This window comes from Perca flavescens, chromosome 4, assembly GCF_004354835.1.
Source record: "Perca flavescens isolate YP-PL-M2 chromosome 4, PFLA_1.0, whole genome shotgun sequence".
NCBI classification, from domain to species: Eukaryota; Metazoa; Chordata; class Actinopteri; order Perciformes; family Percidae; genus Perca; species Perca flavescens.
The window spans coordinates 12,380,601-12,400,465 of NC_041334.1; the positions used below are offsets into that span (position 1 = coordinate 12,380,601).

The window sequence follows — 19,865 nt, forward strand, 5'->3', positions numbered from 1 at the left end:
TTTTTTTTTTTTTTTTTTTTTTTTAAATCTGTTGCTGTGGTTGGAGAGAGGCTCAAAAACTCTGGACAGTCCAAGGCACCTGAAGGTTTGTCCTCACTGACTGCCTTATCACAAGGAGACATCCACCGGGCTCCAGATACAAAATATTTGTAAGCTCAAACCGAGTCTGGGGAGCTTTTTTTTTGGGGTCAACCTGCTGCTTCAGCAGGCAGACAACTGGCTTCTTTTCTGCTTGTAAAAAGTGGCTGTGGAACATTTTGAAATCTGAAGTTTTGGAGCCACTGTGGATGCTTCATCCTGCTGGATGATGAAGTTGAGTTCCCTGGATCCCAAAACTCTTAACTTCAGTGCTCTGACACTGTCCTGGCACTGCACTGGTTCAAGCTCCAGCTTTTCCCCTTTTTTGGAAATCCTCTCATGACATGTAGCCTCCAGGTTTCACTGCAGGATGTCAGTGACGAAGAAAGACTCCAAAAAATCACTAGAGCTTCTGTCATTTCTATCTATCAAGAACCCCCCCTCCAGTGCAGAATATCTCAATTGAATTCAAGTTTTTTGTTTTAGAATTTTATAAAAAATGTGTCTGCATCTTGTAAAAATAAAATGAGGCAGGTCACTGCATTAGACACAAGGAAAACGTAACTTGCAGGTTTATTTCCATGTGTTTTTAAGATAACTCAATTACAGACATAAATAATTAGAGAATGAAGGATATTTGATTTCAGAAGTATATTTTATACGAAGGCTGTTAGCTGCAGTGTGTCTGTCTGAAACTACACAAACTACCTTTTAATCGCAGTCAAGGTGGGATCCCTCCTGCTGTTGGTTAGGTTTGGTCTGAACCAGAGGGAGAGATTCATTTGACTTTTCTGCATTTTGTGCAATCCGTTCATCCGTTAGAGATTCGGGCACTGAAAGGGCCTTCGTTAAAGCCATGCCATGGATCCTCTGCGCTGTTCACCCCAGTTATGAACATACAGAGAATAAGGCTGGAACTAAGGATTATTTTCATAGTCAATTTATCGATTAGTTGTTTGGTCTATAAAATGTCAGAAAATGGTGAAAAATGTGGATCAGTGTTTCCCAAAAGCCCAAGATGACATACTCAAATGTCTTGTGTTGACCACAACTCAAAGATCTTCAGTTTACTGTCACAGAGGAGAGAAGAAACTAGAAAATATTCACATTTAAGAGTCTGGGATCTGAGAATTTTGACTTTTGTCTTAAAAAATTACTCAAAGCGACTAATCGATTATCAAAATAGTTGGCGATTAATTTAAAGAGTTGACAACTAATCGATTAAACGATTAATCATTGCAGCTCTAATAGAGAAACTCCACTGTGTTCTGTTCAGCTCTGTAAGCATGAGGCGTCCTGATTGGTCAGTTGTAGATTCGTTGTGAACAACTTCACGGCTGTTTCAGACCAAACATGCAAGAGCCAATAGCTTGCACAAGGTAGAGTGCAAAATAAAGAGCAGGACATATAGTAATCCTACAAAGTAGCTAACCCCAATGCTATAAACTACAATATCTTTGTTTCCATCCACCTGTCTCATTTTGCACACTTTCAATTTGTGCATAAAGAAGCTGAGTCGAAATGGCGAAAATGCAAAGTATATATGTATTTAAAAAAGCTTTTACGCTCTGCTGAAGTGGAAAAGTCGGTGTATAGATAAAAAAAAAAAAACCTAATACGGAAACAGACTTGGCTAATAAAACATGACGTACAGTACATGAAGCATGTGTCCACTAAAGAGACCAAAACATCAGATCTGTGAGGAAACAATCCTCAAATAACATGAATGTCATATTTTTATCATATTTTCACGGACTCCCTGAGAGGCGAGTGATCCATTTTCTAAGTCTGATCTAAATTGTTTTCTCTCCTGTGTTTATGACTTTACAACCGGTGGGATCATTTCATTTTATCTGGTAAAACGGGTGAAAAAAAAGTTTTAGCAGGGTTTTTTTTTTTTTTTTTTTTTTCATCTTCAAATGTTTGTTGTTGTAATACTCATTTCCAAGTGCTCCACTACCCCATGTTCTAATTAGAAAGTTACCATATATCCTAAAAAAGACTTATAGAATAGAATAATTGCTGGGGCGTAGTTGACACAAATAAAGGCCGGCCCCCAAATATAGGCCGGGGGAAAAAAACAATGGTGGATAAATACCCCGCTAAGCATAATATATATTTCCATTGCGTTTCATTTTTTTAAATTCAACACTATAATAATGCTATTTTTAATAACAATAATGATTTTTCCGCAACACGTTCCTGCAAATGTTTCACAACAAAAGCCCTGTTAAAGCAACACTAGATAACTTTTCCCGCTTCGAGAGAAAATATTTAGATCAGACTTAGAAAACGGATCACCAGAATTCATCTTTTTTTTTTTTTTTTTCACTTGCGTCTCAGGGCTTCCATATGTTTTCTACATGGATAGTCGCCATTTAAGGTGTGACTGTCATTCTGTTTATTATGCCATCTGCCCACTTCTTCTGCCATGGTATAATGGCCCCAACTGGCGAATCTCTTTTTTGTTTTGTTTTTTTAATTGAATTGTCTGTTACGAGTGACAATTTTTTGACAGGGCAGGCTCAAATGACATGAAATACTAATGAGCGCCACCAACGGTTTATCTTGATGTAGCCTAAGTAACTCCTAATGCCTAATATGCACATAATGTAGTGGATGGAAACGCTTTTTCTTTTGCTGCTTTTCTGGAAATTTACTTAAAATATGTGCGACAATCACAATATAAATCTTCATATCTGGTATCATCCATCATTCTGTTGGTTTTTTTTACAAGTCCCAGGAGGACTGGAGAGTGAGATTACGCTAGAATTGAGAGCAGAACAAAATTAACTTTTCCACCATTCTTGTCTTCAGTGAAATTGTCCCCATCATACTGAAACTGCTCCCTCCACGTCCGTAAGACTTTTGTCTGCTAAACGTGGCAGAAAAATAAAGGTAGTGTGTGCCACTATGGCTAATGCATCTGCTCTCTCCATTAGAAAATAATGGCCTTGCTCTATGAAATGTCAAACTTGCACTTTTGGTGAGAAAGCCTGTGACAGAGATACTGGTCAGACGTTTGTACTGCCCCAGAGCGGAGCAACATGGATCCACAGCGACGTCCCGCTCAGCTCTGATTTGTAATTAGGGTCTGAAATTAACCTGAAATACACGTTGTTATTTTTCCCACCAACATCATTACCAGTACGTTAGATTTGTATGACTTTGCTTCTTTGCACCCCAGTAAATTCTTATTATTCATTATACAGTATATGACCCATACTGCTGCTTTTGCATGTGTAGGCCCATTAACTTGAAATCACATACACTTGACTCATCATTTTCCACATCGTTTTTTAAGATTTAGTTCCTGTCGGACAGCCGTTGGTTTCAGTCGTTTCTCTGAAAATCCACTTGCAGAGACTTGAAACTTTGCTACAGAGTTCAACATTTAGTCACCTTTAGTTTTACTTTATTACTTTTTGAAGTTGTGTGGTAATTTTACAGCTGCTTGCAGGTAGTGTATTGAACAGTCCCTGTACTGGTAATTGAATGTACTGTGTATCAGAGATTAGAGGCCAGAAAGTTTTCGTAATGCAACAAATGACCAACTTCAAATGTAGTTTTCACAGCATCCCCACTTTGCGCATTCTGTGTCTTTTGGATTTGAGCTTTTAAATCCGTAGTTAACAAGTGCAACGCATTTCGGCAGCTGATTCAGTTCTGCCGGTCTGCAAGCTTTTATAGTCTTCTCTTCAGAATAAAAATTCTTTATTTCTCACGGTGTGAAAATCTGATGAGGGCTGTAGTGTAACTGGGTTGAAGCCTTGAAAAATCTAGTGTTTATCATAATTCATGGGAAGGTGTATTGATGAAAACACATCGATGCTAACCTTGAGTATTTTTAAAAACAAAAGATATCTTAAAATAAAGATGCAGTTTCACCCCCACTGTTTGCCCTTCTCTACTTAGCTTGTTAAACAGCACTGGTGACTTTAACATTGTTACCCTCCACAGAGCTGTTTACCTTCATCTGATGCCCGTCCAGGGTTAATTTCAGACCCTTTATTGTGTTGATTGCTGTTATTTTTAAGTGTTTTGCATTTGTTTTAATTCATTTTTTTCCTTTTCTTTTTAAATTCTGTTGTATTTTAATGTTGTCACAGAGCTGAGATTATTTTAATTTTATTGTGCCATGTGGATTCTTGTGCCTACAGAAATATGAATGTTTTTTTTTTGTTAAAATATTGTGACAATACCATACGTACCAGATCATTTGTATGTATAATGCTCTGCCTGAGTATAGTAACACTTTTGCACACAATATGCTATTATATGGTTATTGGCATATGGGGAAAAATGTCCCTAAATAAGCAAGTAATGATTCTTTTTATTACCGTTTTGACTATTAAAATGTCGAAACGTAGTGACAAATGTCTGTCACGGTTGTCGAGAAGCCAAGGTCACGTCTTCACGTCTCGTTTTCTCCGACCAACAAATCCAGAGACATTTAGTTTACAGCAGTAATTATAGTAATATATAAAACGTAGTGGAATCGAACTCTTAAACAGTCAAAGTGGGAGTAAATGTCAAATTCTTGGATTTGGGGAAAGAATGGGTGATTCAGATCCGTCCGTCTGTCTGAAAGGAGAGCTTTTCTCTGAATCTGTACTGTTTAACAACTCTAGGGTCTATATAGTAGCTGTTCTGGAGCTTTTGATCGTATCACATCAGTAGCTTGAGGATTTGGCTCCATTGTTCTGAACTCTATGGACTTCCCAGCCTGGGAAAACCCTGACGAACCAAGAGCCCATTCAAGCCCATTTCCAGTTTTTCCAAATCGAGGCACGAATCGCAACCGTTGAGGCAGGCTTTACACTATGACGATAGCGCAGCGACTGCAAGCAGCTTTTTGTTTACATTCAACATGATGGCCACCGAAGCGCAGCAACCCGTTGATGCCGCTGTCACTGCTACGTCACCCGGATCGTTGGTCTGATTTGTGTCCGTTGGTGGCCCCTTTGGAAATGGGCTGTGAATGAACTTTGCCCAGACCCACTCTCAGCTACAACTGAGAAGGGTCTGGTGTTAACCTGGCTATGGACTTCCCATCCATGGTGGAAATATGACAACTGGGCAACTCCATCTGCTGAGTAAGATGGTGCTATGATATGCAATAGAAAGCTCTGGAACAGTGACTAAATGGACCTTTTTGTGAGTTTTGTTTTGTCAACTTCCTACTTTCAACCTTAAACATGTACTGAATGCAGCGTCACAGTGAATCTGCAGTTAAAAGTCCACCGTTTTTTCATTATGATACGTATTTGATCCGATTGCTGAAAAGAATAGTTAGACATTTTGGCAATTGCACTTATTTGCTTTGGCTAGATCCATATTAATCACATGTCTGTCTGTTAAGTATGAAGTTACAGCCAGCAGCCACTTAGCTTAGCCTAGCATAGCTAGCCTGCCTCAGTCTGAAGATAACACAATCTGCCTACCAGCATCTTTAAACTCGCTCATCTTTGTACACCGATTTAAACAAGCAATATACAACATGTTAACTAGTGATAGGAGCCGGTGTTCATAGGCAGACTTTATTACTGTAAGATGGAGGCAGTCTCCCCCATTGTTTTAAGCCTTTGTGCTAAGCTAACAGGCTTCAGACTGTAGTTTTATATTTAACAGACAGATATGAGAGTGGTATCCGTCTTCTCATCTAACTCTCTGCACGAAAGCCAATCGGCATATTCCCCAAAATGTTGAATTATTCCCTCAACAGTGCGTGTGACTCAGCACCACGAGGCCGCCGGGATCTACTTTACTTGTTAACCTTTACAGAAATGGCACTAAACTGTATTCGGATTGACGGAAGGATCTATCCACAGGAGGCCACACTTGTGTCCCAGTTCTCATTTCTTGAATCCCTCTCACCCAGGATTAGCTGGCATGCTGTGTGCTAAAGTGTTAGCTAGTTAGATTTGGACAGAGCTCCTCTTGTGAATGTTGAGCTCAGGTGACTCCTGCCGCCTGATGACTCTGATCACTACAATCCAGGTTGCAGCACTCGGAGCGTTTGTTTTAAAGCAATGCTCTGTGCTGAAATCATTTAGTTTTATTCTTCAGTGCAATCCGGTCCAATGCGATGGTTTTCACATCTTGAATGGTCATTAAATCGTATGAGTATGTGTCTCTGCAGCACTTTACCCACGAGGGGTGGAAGACAAGAGGTGTGTTTGTAAAAAACTATTCAATTCAGAGTCCCAGAGACGCGCTGCATTACAATTAAATTGGCATTAAAAACAGCACTCCTCGATGTCCAGGTCACCTACAGTCCCCACACACTAGATGCATCAAATGTTTTGTCCCGATGCCACCTTCAATTACTAAATAAATATATATAAATATAAAATAAATATATATATATATATATATAAATATAAATATAAATATATATATATATATAAAATATAAAATAAATATATATAATATATATATATATATATATATATATATATATATATATATATATATATATATATATATATATATATATATATATATATATATATATATATATATATATATGCTCCAAAATGACCCTCCTCATCATTTGTATTCAACTTTTTTTTAAATCTAGTAAGCCTGCTGTGATGAAATGATACCTGTATAAACCGAATAAACATTTAATAAAAAACACAAACGTTCAGGACAATCAAGAGTATGTCGTGTTAATTGCAAATGCTTGAGGTGGACTTAGAACGGACGAAGATTTAAAACGCCTAAATCAAATCAAATCATGGAAATAAAGTGAAATATGATACACATTGTGATATGTTTTTTTCTTTTGTGGTGGTGGGCATGCTTTGCTTTCAGCTGCAGGGGATAGAGGTGTGGGGGTAGAGCAGTGCCAGGTGGGTAAACTGACACAGTGGGTGCTTGTTGTTCTTCTTACACTCTACCCTTTATATGCAGTAGAGTGCTGGACTACAGATGACTGCCACACACACACACATATGTGAGAAGAAAACCCCAGGAAGTTATCACAGCAGAAAAACGTCTCAGAGATTGTAAGGTGAACAGAAGAATTGTAAAGGCCCTGACATACTATAGACAGTAGGGGGGGACAGCAGATGTGGTTCTGGTTGGTCATGAACTCATCTCGCATTGCCAGACCCATCTATACAGCACTGAGTCAGCGCTGTAGAATGCTCTGGCTGCACCAAACTGTCTATTCTGGGAGAGGGGAAAAAATGCTCTGGCTTATTTGTCTTTCTTTAAACCAATCATAACCATCCTGGGTGGCGCTAAGAGCACAATAGCGAGAGAGACAGCGAGATGGGAGAAACGTCACACGCTGGATGTCAGGCTTTATCCTAGCAATGTACATCCATTGAGCCAGACTAGTCTTGAACTAACTTGAGAGACAATATCAGAGAATCTAAGAGTTGAGATTTTATGTTAATTGAGTTCTTCAGTTTATGAAACGGGTCTTTCAATGACATGTCAATGACTCTGACTCCTAGTGGATGAATTTGACCCCTTCCCCAGTTTTCCCTGTTGAAAGCTCTGGAAAAAGCTAGTAAGTGGACTTCTAGTTAAGATTATGTTTTTCCATCCACATGATACAAACCAAGGAGGACACGGAGGATTAAAACAACATGATGGATTCTTCAGAAGAGTTAATTATCTTCACTTGAGTTTCTGTGCAGGAAAGTCCCCGCCACAATCTTCTTAACATAGCCATACTGAGATATATAGCGAGAGTTGTGACGAGCTGATAGTCTTAATTAGCTTTGTAGCAACTCATTTGGCAATGCTTGAATGTAACGGATATTCATTAATGTCAAAAAGTTACGCACTAAAGCTTTAAGGTTTTCAGTGGAAGTGGAGGCGAAACACATTTTCACACATAGGAGCAACTGCCCCTTGACTGGTGCTCATTATTCAGAGATATGTCTTACCTAAGTACTCCAGGCCATGATTACCATGGCTGGGTTTTTGTCTTTGGGTTTAGACATGGCAGATCTGCGTCTTCTACCATTCGGGTTGCAGCTCTATTTTAAAGTTAAAGACAGAGAGAGAGAAAAAGAAGTTGTAGGGTTCGATCAGTTCATGCTTTAGATACAACACTAATCCAGATATTTGTGGACTGAAACTGCCAACAGAAAATATTGAACATAATGCCCTTAGATCTGTCAATTTTGGGTTAATAGCCCTATTAGTGATGTCGGTTGTTGATCACATACTTTAGTGTACGTTTGATCTGGGTCTGTTTATGTCTGGTTGAAGCCCATTAGATCCCAAGGAAGGAAATCTTTAATGCTAGTGTGCTTTCAACTTTGTGGTAGTTTGGGAAACAACCTTTTTTTCTGTTTGAACATAACAATACCCTTGCACCAGATCCATTAAGAAATGATTTTCCCAGTTTGGTGCCGAAGAACTTAACTGGCCTGCACAGAGCCCTGACCTCAACCCCATCCAAGAGATTTGGGTACACCGACAGTGAGCCAGACCTGATCACCCAACATCAGTGTTGGAACGCACTAATGCATGTATTTGTATTTTTGGGAACATACCGGGGCGCAGGAGTTGTTCTCTTTGAGACATAGGTTGAGTCTGCAGTGCAGGTAGATGTCTCCAGTGTTCCCAGAGAACTGGAACATGTTGAAGGAGAAGTAGTTGGCTGTTCCCTGTCCGTTGCTCTCCACCATCACAGTTTCGTCAGCAGGGTTCACACAGCTGCTCAGAAACAGGACAAAAACACACACTACATCACCGGCTGCAGTGGCTGAATCTAGCATCAAATCTTCCCATTCCATCTGAATTCTTTCAGATGTCTCATGTAATTTATTTACGTTTTGCACCTTATTGTTCACAAGCTACTTCCTGCAAACACAATAAAAAAGCTAAACTACTGAGAGATAATGACAACCAAATAGTATGTAATCCTGCACATGGGAGTAGTTAGCCTTCAGGGCTTTCTGCCAAAAGGGTCTATTTTAAATGAAGCTATGATCTTTTCCTCAAGCTAATCACATACTTTTGTTGCCAAAACCATGAAATAAGATTTCTGACAGAAAGCCCAGATGGCTAACTTCTCTTAACAGCATCTTATGTGTTTCCACATCAAGGTAAGGAAGTTGTCTGACTCATTGTTGACGTGGTTTAACTTACTGCTGTCCTGCTGCTATTGGAATATATGTGTTTGTGTCCAACTGATGAATGTAAGTCTAATAACCGCCCTCCTTTTAGCTCCTGTTTGGTGTCCACCTGGGCAACCAGTGGAGAATCCAGGGAATGTCTGGTCCCGACCAAGAAATAGTCTGACACAGAGCGGAACAGAGTTTGAAGTTGAGGGGAAAACCCAAGACTTTCACCCAGAAAACAGGTGTTTGTGTCCCGGAAGTAGGCCTACTTCTTTCATGTTTTTACCCAAACCACACCAAAAATTCTGATCTTAACTAGTCGATTTAGTGCTATTGTGGATTATGGAAAAAATCATAATCACGATTATTTTGGTCAATATTGAAATCACGATTATTTAACACGATTAGTCATTGACTTCTGTAAAGATGATGCAATTATTGAACTTAAAAAACAGGTAAACAAATCAACAGTAAAAACGCCTTGAACTGTGAAGTTTACCTTAATACTTTTCTTGTTGAATTTTTTTTAATTCACCTTAAAATAAATAGTATTAAACATATTTTCAAACGTTTAAATAGTATTAAATAATAATAAAAAAAATTCATTCAGAAAACAAGACAAAATAAGTTTACTTGCAAAACATTATGTGCAAGATAGTCTCGCATTGCCAGACCTTCCTCCACAGTGCTGCGAAGGAGGGTCTGGCTAGTCCACACAGCATTCTGGGATAGGAGAGAAACATGCTCTGGTTTATTGATATTTCTTTAAATCAATCACAATCGTCTTGGGCGATGCTTGGACAGATAGTCTAGCTAGCTGTCTGGATTCACCCTGCAGAGATCTGAGGAGCAGTTAACCATAGTCCTCAAAAATCCACCGGAGTTTAGAATTCCTACACAAAGAAAGCGGAAGGTGACATACATCAGGCCGAAATACGGCGCAATTTCCGGCGACAAAGGAGCAATCCCGAAGTGGAACATCGTGGATGTAGACTATGTTCAAAATAATCATTTTTCTGCAATACTCTGTTTTTGCGATCGACAGGAGCTAAAATCGTAATCGCAATTACAATTTTGATTAATTGCACAGCCCTACGAATTGTTGTGCATAACTTTTTCGTACGATATCATATGAACCCGTTCATGAGAGTGCGCTGCCTCTGTGTGTGTGTATCTCACCCATTCATGATCAGGTCGTATGACAGACTGGAATTGGGTGATGGGGTGTTGGTTTCAAAGCAGGAGTCCGTCACCAAAGCAACGTTTTTATCATCCAGGCCATCGGCCTTTAGCTCAAACCAGACCCTCTGGTTCAGATGCAGCTCGGTGTCCTTACCCACAGCCTCTGTGCGGCCCAGGTCGGTGTAGGCCATCATGGTCACTGTGTAGTTCCAAATTCCGGATGTTACATACGCCACCGAAGAGCTGCAAAACAAATATCAACTCTCTTATGCTCACAAACTACAGAAACCTTTAACCTTTAGAACCTGTGGAGAAAGTAACTAAGTACATTCACTCAAGTACTGTACTCATGTACCATTTTGAGGTATTCTTGTACTTTCTATTTTATACTACTATATCCTATTCTACCCATTACATTTTGGAGGTGAATATTGTACTTTTAAATTCACTACATTTATTTTAAAGCTTCAATTACTTTGCAGATTTAGATTATTACAAATACAAATTATAAATCAACTAATAAACAATATGTTATTAAAGTTAAGTTACATGAGTAGTAATTGATATTTAAAAAAAAAAGATATTTAATTTATTTTTGTTTTTGTAATATTTGTTTTATCTTAGGAAATCTTTGTGATTGTTTGAGCTAAAATATTGTCAGGTGAAAATCAATGATACATTTTAGGAGCTCCTATTATAACAACCGAATGGTATTTGATGTTTTATTTCATCATTTGGGATCAGTAGAAGTTTGGTTTACATGAAGGTTTAAAACATTGGGTGAAATATATTGGTATAGGGTAAAAAAAGATTTGGGTATCAACACCTCAAAGTGTTAATGGATTAGTATGTATTACTATATTACATTGTATTTATTTCATATTCTACCCAAGAGAGGAGGTATGTTTCAATTCAATTAGGAAAAAAACAATCCACTCCACAATGCTTACTGCCACATTTTTTTGTGTTGCGATATACTGTGCCATGATATAGTATGGAACCCCAACCCAGGACACACCTGCAGGAGCCACTTTTAACTTTGAATGTCACTGAGAAATCAATGGTGATATCTGGAATGACGAAGGGACAGGTGACGCCCATCAATTCCTCACTGGTGGTCTCCAGGACGACGGCATTGTGGTTGATAACTTGGTTGTCGTTCATCTGCAAGGTCACAGGCAGTCAGACATTGTTACTGCAGAAAAACCACATGAATTCAATCTTTAGCTTCTGCTTGTTATATTTAATGTTTTTTAGACTGAAACTAACATTACAGGAAACCCAGGGGACAACTATAGAACAGTGGTGGAATGTAACTAGTACATTTACTCAAGTACTGTACCTAATTACTAATTTGAGGTACTTGTACTTTACTTTTCAGTCTTTTCATGCCACTTTCTACTTCTACTCCGCTACATTTCAGAGATAAATATTGTACTTTTTACTCCTCTACATTAAAGGTGACTGGGTAGGATTGCAAAGATCCAGGACTTACCAAATTTTTTTTAACATTTACACCTTCTCAGTCCCTCCCCCCTTTCCGCTAAATCCCAAAACGGTCTCCTAAGCCCCTCCCCCCACAAGGGAGAATGAATGCGTGTGCATGAGCAGTAAATGAAACACAGTTAGACACCATTAGACCATTAAACACTTAGTTGGTTGACAGAACTGTTTGTATTGTTTCCAGTTTCTAAAATGTGTTAATTTTTCTGCATTGAGTACTTTTACTTTTAATACTTTAAGCACATTTTTGTGATGATGCTTATATACTTTTACTTAAATAACATTTTTACTGCAGGACTTGTACTTTTATTTAAGTAAAGGATCTGAATACTTCTTCCACCACTGCTATAGAGTGGTTTAAAAACTACATAGGACATCTGGTCACTTTTTGAGAGTTATTAAGTAGAGGAGAGACACCCACCTTGATAATCGTCCCACATGGGTTGGTTTCGATGTTGAAGGCTATGGTTACCATGTGGGTCACAGGGTCCATCTGACCTACGCAGGCTTTGTCGTAAAGGTGTAAGTCAGTGTAGCTGATGCCTTGGTCCTCCAGGAGACAACCAACCAGAGTTACAGTCCGAGCATTGTTACTGCAATTCACCACGCCACCTGAACACAAGGACAGAAATTAAAAACATAAACTGCTGTTCAACTCTTTAGAATCACCTTAAATTACAGTTTTTCTTCTTTCCTTCAATAATAACTATTTGAACAGAGATAAAAATTCAGAGCAAATTACGTTTAAGCATGTATCAGCTAATTTAAATAGCTCACCTTACTGTATTGTGTGAACAGTTAACTTAATTTAATATTGTATGTGGCGTTTTCTTTTGCAGGGTGAAAATGTTCCACCAAAACAAGTTCCTTCCCAAAATTATTGTGCAGAGCCACAGTTGCTGCATCCGGAACTTAGCAAGACGATTGTGATTGGTTTAAAGAAATGCAAACAACCCAGATCGTTTTTTTTCCTCCTATCCCAGAATGTATCTGTGGTGTAATCAGACCTTTCTCCACAGCGCTGTGGAGAAAGTATGGCAATGCGAGACTAGTATGAAACTATCCGCCTGTTGACTATAGCAGTGTTGACTTTATTCTTGAACTTATTATCCAACTTGAGTTCAGCAGGTTGACACTACAGAGGGAAATATTGTGACTTTGTTGTGTACCAGCCTTACCTAAACTGTTTTGAGATGTGTATGCGGATGCAAATAGTGCCCGACAGTAGCAACGGGTTCCACCACCGTTGCTGTTTTCACCGCAGAACTCATGAGCGCTGCAGAACCGGTCCTCACAGAAGGCCTGAGGGTCTGCAGGCAGAGACAGACAGACAGACAGACAGACAGACAGGGATATGTTACAGGAGAATACCAGCAAAACTATTTTGCTGCCTCTTTTTTTCCAACTGAAATTAAAATTGTTTATTTTTGGGGCATTTATTAGATAGGACAGCTTAAGATAGGAAAGGGGGAGAAAGAAGGGGAATGACATGCAGGAAATAGCCACAGGTTGGTATTGAACCCACGGCCACTGCGGCAAGGGCAGAGCCTCTGTATATGGGCACACGCTCAACCAGGTGAGCTAACCAGGTAACCCGAAGTCAACATTAATTAGTGTAGAAATCAACATACTGTCATTATTGACCTTAGAATTCTGGGATGTGTATTCAATATCTTGTGGCCAAATTGTAATTACCAAACCCCTCACCACAGCTTAAAAGTCTCCCCTCTGCATAATTTAATTATGAAACAATTATCTACCAAATGACTGATTACACACATTTGATGCATTACTCACAATACAGATACAGTTATGTTATAAAACCATAGGCCTACTTATTAGAATATAGACACTATATTGATGGGCTATAAATAGATTACATTGAAATGTATTTCCTTTTTTCCCCATTGTTGACAGTCAGTATTCCCAAGCCATTACTGGCGCAAAATACAGTCAATCACAGATGGTTGAGATTATTTGTAAAATAAATCTGCCTCTTTCACTACACACACGCACCATTATATTTACACGATACAATACATTATTACTCATCTGCCCATGCTCATCCAAATCTTGTGTTAATTTTTCTTTTTTTGCAATGTGTTTTATTTATTATTACTGGTTCGGTTTTAGTACTGTTTTAAGGACTGTTGCTTTGGTGATTGCTCTCACTCTTAACCACCTGCAACACTCCCCAGGCAGCTTAATGTTTGGTAGTAGCAGAAGACTGCAAGTTTGGAAGACTAAGACTAAAGCTGCAGACACACTGACCAGACGGCCAACTGTCGGCAGAAAAGGCAGTTGGACCGATGTCTCCCCGAGTTGGTCAAAAAAGTGCCTCAGAACACACCAAAGCGACGAGACGGTCTCCATAACAGCAGGCGGCGCTAATCTGTGTTGTCGCCCAAAAATTAAAACTGGCAGCTGATTGGACGAACACGTCACGTGGGTCTTGTTTCTCCGGAAATTCAAAGACAGACTGTCATGGCGTCTTGTTCACAATACTCATTTCAGATCGACAAAGGTCAGTTTAAAAGATTTTCATCAGATTTTGAGAGACTCTAGTCACGCTCATTCCACTTCCGGGTTAGCACTCTACCGACTGCCGGCAGTGCCCGCCCTGCAGATTATACATGTCAAATTGATCAAAATGAAGGCCGACGGCCCCTCCAACCAACGACGGCACGGAACACACCGAACAGACTCGAGTCGCTGACCTCGCCAGACTGTCCAATGGCCGATTATCGGCCTGGTGTGTAGCAGGCTTTACACACACTACAGGTGGTTTTGTGTGCACACGAAGCCTCGAGAAATGTTACTCTTTTGCGAACCAATTTGCTGAATACTTCAATGCTTCATGAACCTACATCTAACCATCACTACTAGATACTAAATTGACAGATTATTTACCTAACCAACTAAGGTTGTGGGCCTAACAAAGTCCCATTGGTTATACAGAGAAATAGAATGGTTTGGAGGCAGAGGACAGAACAATTCTGCCATCACGAAGCTGCAGGAAAAGTGAGCATTTAATAATAATTCACATAGCAACATCTATGCAGGTTACCCAGGGCGGATAGGCAATCAAGCCTGAAGAGAGGGAGTTAGATTATTAAGTGGCATGTGACACGTGCCAGTGGCATGTACTTCTGGTACTTTTTCCTAAACTCAACACAACCCTGTTCTTCTTTTCCTAATCCCAACCGTTTCTTCTTTTCCTGAACGCAACCCGCGTGTGATGTAGCCTCGCAATAACACGCCACTTGGCTTTAGGAAAGTGGCACATGCCAGGACATGCCACTCCTACTGAGCCTGAATGCAATCAAACTGACTTCTGGCCTATCAGTCAGTCTTGGGATCCAAGAAAGCAGCTCGAAAATTGAAACTCAAAGATGGCTGCCAGGGAGAACGAAAGGGCTCCAGTAAATCGTCCAGATTACTGTTTATGTACAAACGCAGGGCTCTAATTATCTCAACTTGAATTTTTTGGATCTGAATTTGACCATTTGAATTTGCCTGATGTTTTATTAGAATTTTTTCAACTTCAATTTTTAGATCTGAATTTGTGACCACTGAAAAATAAAAATAAAAAATATATTCAGATTTTGCTTTTGAAATTGCAAATCAAGAAAATTCATATTTTAATTTCAAAAAGGTGAATTCAGAATTAATAGAGGCAGATAAGTGTTTTTTTAACATACAATATTTCTATATTAAGTAGAATTAATGTAAGTAATGGTAAAATTCAAATACTTAGGTCTCTTATTTGCTCCCATAATTATGGTAAACAACACCTGCCTAACCCCTTGACGCCTGAATTTATTCACAATTATATAAACAAAATATTATGTGGGTTTCTGGCTCCAAGCTGATGCTAAATTAAGTTGAGATTGTTAATTTGTCTATAGCATATGGAATAGATATAAATTTAGGTATGATGCAAATTAGCGACAACAGGCATTATGGTAAAATTCTTTACAAAATGGTAAAATTAATTAAACACATAGTAGATTTCATTCATGTCACAAAGTTGTTAGAACTTCTAAACTGTAAATGACAAATACATGGATCTTGACAACGGCAAGAAAGAAAACATTCTCCTACTCCCTAACATTGACAGTAGTTTATTTAGGGTTAGGGGTAGGGTTAGGTTTTGGGGTAGGATTAGGTTTAGGGGTAGGGTAAGGGGTAGGGTTAGGGTTAATTTCGCTTACGTGAACCGGATGTATCTCCCACTCCGACCAGTCCTACGAGAAACCAGTGCATGTAAAAGGTTCCTAGGTATGCATCGCGTGTAAACAAACCGGCATTGGGGGGAATACACACGCTATCTCGCCTGCAGTCGGAATGGAAGGGGTTTGATGCAAATTAGCGACAGTCGGCGTTAAGGGGCTAATATCTAAGTCTAAGTGAAAAATAATCATCCCTGCTTTGAGTAACTCAACATTGAACATTGACAGTCTTACAGCAATTGGCCTTTGACCTCCAGCCGTCAAGTGTGGTATTGCTGTACAGGTTGCAGGCTCTGGCGTAGGCCTCCAGGAACTGACAGCTGAGACCGTCCACTGCAGGATATTTGCACAAAGTGTTTGTGCAGGCCGTTACGTAGGGCTCCGGGTCAATGTTGCTGTGACAGGCCGTAAAAGGCACCTCCTTCAGGACATTGCAGCTGTTTCAGGGAGGCAGAGAGGAAAAGTGGCAGTCAACAGTGTTTCCAAAATTATTAGCAGCATGAAGTCATTTTCAAAACATCATTGTGTAAAGGGCAACATTTTTATTTATTATCAACCAAACCAGTGCCACAATCACCAATATGGAAACGGACGCTTTTTATTTTTAAAATCAGCAGATGTACTTTCAAGCTTTGAGTTTAATGCATCTTTAATAGGCTTGCGTATGTGTGTAAAAAATACTCTGTTACTAGTAAAACCTTGACATTATTACAAAAGCATTACAATTATTAAAATTATTAGAATAAAAACAGCAAATCTTCACATAGCTAGAAGCTGGAAACATGAAATGTGTTTACATGAAAAAAGAACTTTATCGTTCAAAATAGTTTAATTAGCAAATGTGCTGTCAGTAAATTAATCGTTAACTAATTGTCATGTAAAAACTGTTGAATCATTTTAGTGCAGTAAAAAGTACAATTGTTCGCTCTCAATTGTATCAGAGTATAAGTAAAAAGTGTAAAGAGAATAAAGTACCTCAAATGTATACTTAAATACAGTACTTGAGTAAGTTAGTTACATTGCACCACTGACAAGGAGCCAACAGTATATGTGAAATTCATCATCAGTGTAGCAGGACAGAAGGAGGTCTTACCCAGTTGTGTTTGTGTTGCTTTCAGAGAGCCTTGCTTCACTGAAAGGCCTGCTGGAGTTTCCACATAAACCCTCCACAAGTGGAATTTGTCCAATCTGTCCTTTTCAGGAGAGGGAATATGATCAATAAACTAGCATTAATTCGTTGACAACATGCTCACTTTTGAAAAACCATATGAATATGAAATGAGTAAGGCTGGCAGCAAAAACTCAGTTAATCTTCATTAGGGTGGCCAGTGCCCCCTATCATATTAAGCCTTGACCCCCCTCTGGCCCCCCCTATCTGTTTTAACCCCACTTTTATCCCCCAAACAGGGGACATTATTCATGTGCAGTGATAAAATGTAGGTTAACACTGAATATAATAAGTATTCTTGTGTTTATTGTGATATGTGTACCGTTAGTCCTTTGTAGAACCAGACCTATGGAGGTTTGGTGGTATGAAACACTTAATATTAATTGTTTAATATATTTGGTACCCCTAAAATTGCATGTGACCCCCAGCCTGGCCCTTCCATTTGAAATGGTCTACAACCACCACTTCTGAGGATTCTTGATTTATCTAGCCTATCTGACTCCTTAATAATGTCACAACTAACAGTAACAACTCAAGCCACCCACAAAGGCTCTGATTTGGTCCTTAGAAAGCTCCACACTGTGAACCAGCTAAGCCGTGGCGTTAAGCGCCATTGTTATGTTGTCCAGCTGCATCATGGCAGAGGGGAAAAGGGGAGGTAAGATTAATAACTTCAACAATTAATCAAATATCAGCACTGCTATGTTTTCGGTCCAGTGTCTATGGGAAGGCTAGAGTTGATTATTTATCACCACGTTCAGCTACTCCTGCTGCCACTCAAAATGTAAAGATCTTAGAGCTCACAAAGGTTACGCTAATTAGACTTCTCCTTAGGGAAGTGTGTGCTTGGGCAGATACATTTTGGGTGTCATAGTGGGTCAGTTGTTCACACTGTTGCTTCATAATAATGATCTGCTGCTCTATAAAATAACCCAATTTGGTGGAAAAATCTATTAATTCCAGTGGATGGTAGTCCGTTGCAGTAAATCCGCAAAAATCAACCATCTTGTGAGGCACAACACAAGAGGATCCTGAACTGATTTGTTACACCTGTCAAACTGTGGTACTAGGTAGCTTACCTGAACTTTCCCGCCTTGTTCCAGGTAAATATTAACACCTGGATTGTCCAGAGACAGGATCACACGGTCCAAAAAGCTAACAACAACTTTACGCCGCCGTTCCTGGAATGTCGCGTAAACCTGGATATCTGGGATTGAGGGGGTCTTTATCAGAGAGTACACACAGCGATCCTGGACAGAGTTAACATGGCCATGGATATCGATGACAGTGGGGCCAGTCACAATGAACAGGGTGCACCTGGTGGAGGGGACCAGGGACAGATACATAAACAAAATAACATCGTCAGCATAACATCCGATCTGCCTTACTGATTTTTTTATATTAATGACACAAACCACGGGAAAGCATTGCAAAAACAACAGTAAATGCTAACATCAGTGTCTACATGGTGACAGATACAATGCTAACAAGCTGATGTTTATCAGATATAATGTTTACCATGTTCACCATCTTAGTTTAGCAAGTTAGCATGCTAACATTTGCTTATTAGCAATAAACACAACATACAGCTGAGGCTAATTTGTTCATTAACCTAGTATTAGACAAATAAAATGTTAACATGATGATAGCGCTAGATGAAAAGTTTGCCAAATTATTAGAATTGATCTTGAGAGAGGGCATGAATGTCTGAACCAAATGTCATCGCAATTCATTCAATAGCTGTTGGGATGTTTCAGTTCAGCTCAAAGAAGACCAAGTGATAGATGGACAAGGCCATCTGTAGAGCCACGCTCTACCTCTGGATGGCTTTAGGGATGGACCATTCTTAGTGGCAGTAGGCATATTTGGGAGCATAGTGTGCTGCACCTTGACTATGAAACTCTTGGGATGTGGAATACCATATCTCTGGTGGAGAACAAGCCAGAGCTTGTGCAGTTGGAGGAGCAATGCCAACTAAAGTCATAAGCGCACAAGTACGCACAGTTTTAGCTCCGGAACCAGACTTCTGGATTGAGTCTGGCTTTTCTTTTTCTAGGGTTGCCTAGGGTTCGAGGTCTCAGGCAGGGATTGTCAAGAGCCCCCAAATGAGATTAGCCGCCTCTATGAAACTGGACAAATTGAAAAGGAAGGCTCTAACTGTTTGCACTAAACAACAGTTTGGAGTATTCATATTTTTTCTGGCTCCTTTTTCAAGTCCCTGAAAATGGGACCAGACTCCATAGTTCTGCTGAAGGACTTCAACCCTTTCCCAGATAGACTAATTCCTAATATTTGTTAAATTGCAAGTCTTTGTTCATGCCCTGGTGATGAGATTTCATTTACATCAGTTACTTTTTCATAGCACTTTCTACCAAATGTGAAGCCAACATATTTACTGATTGTCTCCCTGGCAAAGCTCCATGGAACCACGGGTCAAATAGAGAACTGCAGTCAGGTAGATCAGCAACCAAAGCATGATGGAGTAGTCCAGTCACGGAGCTGGATGAGACAAAATCACAATGGACATTTTTTTTGGTGTTTTAATTTCCAGCCTAAACAGGAGGAATGATTACAACCCTTCTTACTGTTTTAATGTACAGTCAGGCATCT

The 19,865-nt window shown here is 39.4% G+C and overlaps 1 pseudogene; it reads right to left on the bottom strand.

Annotated features, from left to right (window-relative positions):
* Positions 1-8,567: 8,567 nt before the first annotated feature.
* LOC114553682 (uromodulin-like) lies at positions 8,568-19,239 on the bottom strand (annotated as a pseudogene).
* Between the last annotated feature and the right edge of the window lie 626 nt (positions 19,240-19,865).